This window comes from Quercus lobata, chromosome 2, assembly GCF_001633185.2.
Source record: "Quercus lobata isolate SW786 chromosome 2, ValleyOak3.0 Primary Assembly, whole genome shotgun sequence".
NCBI classification, from domain to species: domain Eukaryota; kingdom Viridiplantae; phylum Streptophyta; class Magnoliopsida; order Fagales; family Fagaceae; genus Quercus; species Quercus lobata.
Genome location: NC_044905.1, coordinates 3,953,562 through 3,961,040, shown reverse-complemented (window position 1 = coordinate 3,961,040; position 7,479 = coordinate 3,953,562). Strand labels below are relative to the sequence as shown.

The following is a 7,479-nucleotide window of genomic DNA, read 5'->3' as shown; positions in this document are numbered from 1 at the left end:
GCTAGAATCTCCTATCAATCACTTGGCGCAAAGAGAGAGAGAGAGAGAGAGAGAGAGAGAGAGAGAGATTTTAGTTATATTTCGTTTTCTCAAATATAAAGGTATTATTACTATCGTGATTCTTATGTTGACGATAATGACAACTAGTATGTTTGATTATCAAATAATTAAATTGTTAAATTCTATTGTTAACATAAATAAATTTGATCATGGAATCATGCTTTTTTTTTTTAAAAAAAATATTTATAAAATAGGGTTAATGGAAATGAGAAGATTATTTTATACCGTATGGAAACCTTTAAGGTCTTAACTCTTATGAATTTTCAATAGACCATTTATAAAAAATAATATCACCACACACTCTTGATGCAGTGGTTACTTTATAAGTATAAGTGCTTGTATGGTGCGGGGGGTAAGGGCCGAGGATCAAGTCTCCAGGAGGGAGCTTCACACACATATACACTAAGGGTCTGTTTGGATATCGCTTATTACTGAAAATTGAAAACATTGTAGCAAAATAATTTTTAAATGTGTGAACAGTACCGTGAGATCCATTTTTAATGAAAGTTTTGCTGAAAAAAGAGGTTTGTGGGTTTCGTGCACTGTGCATGGGACCCACACTCAAAACATTGGACGCGCAAATGCTGGACACTTGTTGCTATCCAAACATTCACTTAGATTAGGTTAGAGTAGAATTTCTATCTTGTATATAAAAATAATAATAATAAAAATACAGGCCTTGTTATCTCAAAATTGATTAAATGGGCCGTGAGCTTTTTTGTTTTATATATATATATATATATATATATATATATAGAGAGAGAGAGAGAGAGAGAGAGATTGTTATATTTATAGTTGCTTATTTACTGAAAGATTTTTTGACTGAGATATTTATTGAAAGTTTTTTTTTTAATACAATTTATTGAAATTTAACATAACTATAGATGTACCAATAAAAAAAGAGGCCTTACAAAACTATACACTAACAAATAAGTTTAAAAACTTGAGCCAAACAAAAGAAGAAGAAGAAAAAATGATATAAAGTTTATATATAGATTCATTAAAAAGTGTAATCCCTAATCTACTTATGGTTTGTTGTTACCGTACTCTTTTACTGGTGAGTAATATTTTAATTATGTAATTGTGTCAATATCAATACAATACATAATGTGTTCTATTATTCAAAGGATAATTAAATTTGACTATGTGATTGTATCAATATTAATACAACACATAATATATTCTATTATTCAAAGAATAATTAAATTTGACTATGTGGCTCATTGATCAATACCAACGCATGGTTGAATTTAAATATAAAATCTAATATTGTGTTCGGTAATTTTGCATCTTTTCTAGTTCATTATGTGGGTGATTCATAAAATTATGACTCACTAGCCATGCTACCACTCTAGCTAGTAGTAGCTAATTAGGTCAAATTTGTAATTTTATTTAATTAAATGACTTATCATTTAGCTAATCTAGAATAGCAGGAAGTTACATTCTTTTACTTTTTTTAATCTTCCGTTTTATTTGCTTTATTCCATGTTAGAGTGGTTAAAATTATTATTTAAACTAAAATATAAATTACGTCTTTTTTTTTTTTTTTTTGGTGTGGAGAATTTCAACTTATAGTATCCGTTTATGATAATAGTTTTTTATTATCAGACCAAGAAGTCTAAGACACCAATCGGTTTTTGGTGTAAGCAGAAATTGAACCCCAAATCTCTTATTCAACCATCAAATTTTTTATCAATTGAGCTAACTTATTAGACCAAGAAGTCCAAGACACCAATCGGTTTTTGGTGTAGGCAGAGATTGAATCTCAAATCTCTTATTCAACCATAAAAAACCTTATTAATTGAGTTAACTGGAATCTACTAAATTACGTTTTCTAATTTGGTGTAATTTTGATTTTGGCATGTAGATGTCTACAAATATTTATTTTAACACCTATCATATGACATAGTACTATTCAATTATAGAGGTGACATGACATGTGATTAATGTTAATTAGTGGGTGTTGTTGAGTAGGGATGGCAATGGGGCGGGGCCAAAGGATGAGATCTTCACCCCCGCCCCACATGAATTTTTCTTACCCCATCCCTGCCCCACCCCTCATGACGGGGAAAATTTCTTGCCTCATCCCCGCCCCTTAAGGCCCCGCGAAGCCCCGCCCTACACCGTAAAACTTTATTTCTTGTTAATTTTCCCTACAACTATTACCATTTTTTCAAATAAAATGACATGTTTCAATAATAAAAATATACTTGAAATTATAAATAAATTTATCCTATCAAATCAAACTAATTTTTAGCAAAAACTAAATAATATTATCTAAATGTTTAACAAGACAATATCACAACAAAAATCTCATAGTATGACACAATAAAATAATCCAAACTCCTAATACATAACAAAATAAAAATTGCCTAGTTCTTCAAAAAGAATCTCCACTTTCTTCCATCATTGTGACACCACTTTCTTCTTCATCATCATAATCATCCAGGATATTTTGGAATTTATCTTCAATTCCATCTATGGTAGATGAAGAACCTAAAAAAAAGATAAAATAAATTCAATCAAACAATTGAAAAATATAATAAAGAATGTAGCAACATAAATCATTGCATAATTAAACTAGTAAATTTAATTACCATTAATTTCAACCCATAACCAATTTTGAGCACACATTAATGCCTCCACAGTCTTTTGATGAAGTTTACTGCGATGTGGACTTAACAATCAACCACTTGTGCAAAATGATGACTCTGAGGCAACAGTTGACACTGGAATGGCAAGGATATCCCTTGCAATACGTTGCAAAGTAGGATACTTTGGCCCATTAGATTTCCACCATGTCAAAATATCAAAATCCACAGTTCTTGGCATTAAATCATCCTCAAGGTAATGGTCCAACTCCAATTTAATATTCCCACCCCTTTTTTTTTTACTAAGATATCTTTCAAAGTCCATAAGGGAGTCATCAACTTACAAATCCTCTCCCACACAAGGGCCACGAGTACCTTCCCTACCCATTCTCCCAAAACTGTAGTCACGAATCATTTCATAACAAATATCTCTAACCATTTGAATTTCATTATCAACTTCATCACCATAAATTATTGGAAAATAATATTCTAACAATTCAATCTTATATCTTGGGTCTAAAATGGTTGTCACAGCCATAACACCATGAATCACATTCCAATAACAATCAAATTTTCCCAACACTTTAAATGCCATACTCCTAATCACATCATTTGCGCTTGTAAACCAAGAATTCAAAGCTATTTTTATTTCACACACCTTAGGAAAGAAAAGATTAGCTGTAGGGCATGAGGTACTTGAAAATAGCTCTGTAATCTTGTGAAACACTGTCAATCTCTCACATATATTACTTGCCATCTCCCATTCTTCCTCTGTTGGAATGCACTTATAAGATGACTCACATATGTTCAATCGATAAAAGACATTTTGATACTTTATAGCAAAAGAAAGCATGAGATAGGTAGAGTTCCAATGAGTCTTACAATCAAGGGCTAGTTCTTTGGTACATTCAACATGTGCTTGTCGAGCTATCTCTTCAAAATTCTGCCTTCTCTTTGTTGATGCAGTCCAAAATCCCACACTTTCTCGAACCTTTTCAATGCATGATCCAATTACATCCAAACCATCCTGAACAATCAAATTAAGAACATGTGCTGCACAATGCATATGTAACATTGATCCACGCATAACAAGTGCACCACGTTGAAGCTTATCTAAGATAATTTTTATAACTGCATCATTGGTACTACAATTGTCCATAGTCACAGTAGATAACTTCCTATCAATATTCCACTCCAACAAAGTATCTAGAAGGACACTAGAAAGCACTTCTTTCATATGTGGAGATGGCACATAAATAAACCTTAAATGAGAAATTTAAATAATTAGAACCAACAATGATATAAGTTCATAAAACATTTGAAAAGAATTTAATTGAAACATAAAAATGAATATATACTTTAAAAAAAGTACCTCATAACTCGGCTTTGTAATCTCCACAAACCATCAATGAAGTGTGTTGTTACAACCATAAACCCTCGCCTTTTGTTTTGTGAAGTCCACATATCAGTGGTAATAGAAATTCTACCCTGATTCTTATCAATTTCATGCTTTGATTTCTCCCTTTCTTTCTCATAGATGCTCAAAATGTCCTTCTTGATTGTGTTCCTAGAAACCATCCTGAACAATGGTTGAAGAGAAGTTGAATATTTTTTAAAACCAATGTGGTCAACTATAGAGAGGGGATACTCATGCAAGATGATCATACGAGCAAGTTCATTTCTTGATACATTTTGATCAAAATTATAAGCATTCACACTCGCCATTGAATCCACTTTATTTTGATCCCTCGCCAAAATTTTTTGATTCATATCCCTAATGTCTTGAAACTTTCTCCTTGGACATATTTTCACGAGGTCATGCAAATATTTAGTGCCATAATTGGATCCCCTTACTAGCAATTTCTTATAATAATTGCACTCAGCCTTGTCTTTCTCATCAACTCTCTTTCTTTTAAAATGATTCCAAACAATTGATTTGTACTTCCCCTCTTCTTGAATTATTTCATTGCTAGGTTGGACTGCCTGTACATCGTTTGGCATATTCAACAGAGGTGATGATGGGGTTGCATTATCTTCATCTACTATCAAAGGAAATTGATTGTTGCCAAATGGATTGGAGCTACCAATGTTTTCATGTGAAGTCATTTTTTTCCTGATGTTAATTTAGCAACTTGGTAATGGACAAACTATATTTCTCCAACAAAGATAATATAAAATAATGGGAACGAAAAAAAATAAAATAAAACAAATCTCCTTGGCAACGTTGTTAAACAATTAAAATATATTTAGCAACGTCGTTAAAAAATTAAATTAAAAATCATAGCACCCACAGCACATACACAAATGGGTATTCATATTTCATTGGCCTAAAAAACACTAAAACAAATCTCCTTTGTACCTTATATTTTTTAATAAAAATACATAAAACAAAATTAAATAAATAATTTTTTGCGTGGAGAACGAGAATGAACAGCTAGAGCTAGTAGCCTAGTACATGATTGATGCCATCATATTGGCAATCAAACCAATAGGGAAACATATCCCTAACCCTCATCATCTTGTTCTCCAAAAATTAAAAAACAAAAACCCAGCTTGTAAAATAGATATGGATTTTAACAAGCATAAAGAAGCAGTGTTGTTAAGCAGCCAAATGCGTACACAAAATTACAAAAACAATGACACAGACACATATTTAGAGCCACAGACCCGTACCTCATTAAAAAAAATTATATTATGTTCATGATGAAAAGTAAGTTGAGAAAGACCGTATGAATCATGAATGAAATCAACAATTCAATAGTATATAAATTTGTTTTTAATAAAGACAAAAAAAAGTTAAAATTGGTACCTTATTTCCAATTTTGCTAGAGAGAAAAAAGAGGTAGAGCCACGTTAGGTAGAATAAAATAAGCTGATGATATTTTTGTTTAAATAGTAGGGTTTTAGGGTACGATAAAATTACAATTTAACCCTTATTAATGTGGGGCGGGGTAGGGTGGGGCGGGGTGGGTCTAAAAAGGGTAAACCCATTCCCGTCCCGTCTCGCCCCATGGTGCGGGTCTAAAATCTCGCCCCATCCCCGCTCTACCACCTTTGCAGGACGGGAAAAACCCGCACTGAACAAAACAGGGAGGGGAAAAATTGTCATCCCTACTGTTGAGTTTCTATAAATAAATAAATATAAGTGGGTGCTTGTGAAAAGGTTTGGCTTACTTCCAATTCTTTTTTAACTGGATATGTCATTTTATTTTAAATATACAATGACAAATGATAGTGGGTTTTAATATTTGCATTTTATTTAGTTATTTGATGATGTGGCAGTTTCTCATTAAAATAAAAATAATTCCAATTAAAAAAGTACTAAAGGTAATCCAAATCCCTTATGAAAATACTATCATTCAATCACTACTTACACAACTTATCATGTAATATTAATTAAGGATATTACAAATAATCTATACTATTTATAAGAGGATTCTCCTCTTTGAGCTAGACTTTTATGTGATTCAAAAATATCTTTAAAACTTACGTTTAATAGGGAAAAATTTGAGAACAACCCAATAAAAGTATATTTCTAACTTCACTTAAAATGCCTACAAAATAGAACACTCTCTTACTAATCTATATCTTCGAAACAAACTTCCAAAATAAAATAAAAAATAAAAAAATTACAACACTAAGACAAAAAAAAGTCAAAACACGTGTGATGGGACTAATAGTATATAGGTGTTATAAAGTAATATATATATATATATATATATATATAAAACCGAAATTTTTGAAACTCCCACAATTTTCCACATTATCATTTTAATTTAAAAAAATTTTAATTTTTAAAACTAAATAGTGAGAGAGTCCTAACAAGAGTCTCTTTTATATATATATATATATATATATATATATAAGAGACAAAATCTTTGAAAACCCTAAAGCAATCTTCTTTGTCCGTCTCCACTAAAAGAGAAAACCCTAAACTTCAATTTCTTTGGTACGCTTGCAATTGCTTTTTCTCTTTTTTGTGAATTAGTTTTTTTTGCTTTTGTTTTGTATGGAGTAGTACTTTACAATATATAGTATAACTACAAGTATTGTAGTAAGTTTGCTAACTTTTTGTGTGGTTCAAAAATGCTATATTCTATATTATTTTAGATTATATAACCTTAAGCTTTACCTTATGGAGACGTATGTACAAGTTTGCAATTCCTTTTGTGTGGATATTTTCTCACAGCTGTGGAGTAAGGTATATGCACTATATGTTATCTTATGTTTTCTCTTATGGTGTCATGCTTCTTTGTTTATTAATTAAAGATTATGTTGGAAGCCTATATTATTTGCACCTTCATAAGTGTTCGACAATGTTTGAACCAAAATTTTCATCAATTAGGAAGAAACTTAGAAAAGCTTTCCATCCTTACTGAAATTGTCTCGCAATAATGACTTTTTTTATTTATTTATTTATAATTTGTTGGTTTTGAATGTTTTGATTTTTAATTTTATTGTCTTTTGAAAGTTTGACCATCTAAATTTTTGGGTTCAATTTTTTGCAATATTTGAAATAGTTTAGCAAATTTCAACTGTTATAACTATGGATTATTCTCTTGAAGGTAACCTATCTTTCTCTTATATTTCTCTATTTGGTAGTCATATATATTTTGTTTTGTTTCAATAATTTCTAGGCAGTACCAGTAAATTTTTTGATTTTTTTTCCCCTTTCGAACATCTTAACATCAGAACTTTTTAGTTATTTTTTTCTTTAATATCTAAATTTGGCTTATTCATCAAATTGTAACTCAAAAAGATAGAAGCAATTCACGTAATAGTATAGTTTCATAATCAATTTAAAATTTTATAAAATTATTTTAGTCTA

The 7,479-nt window shown here is 30.6% G+C and overlaps 1 non-coding gene across 1 annotated transcript; it reads right to left on the bottom strand.

Moving 5' to 3' along the window:
* Window positions 1-5,075: 5,075 nt before the first annotated feature.
* On the bottom strand, window positions 5,076-5,171 carry LOC115978455. The gene has a single exon (XR_004088735.1). It is a non-coding gene; the product is annotated as a small nucleolar RNA Z102/R77 (small nucleolar RNA).
* Window positions 5,172-7,479: the final 2,308 nt, after the last annotated feature.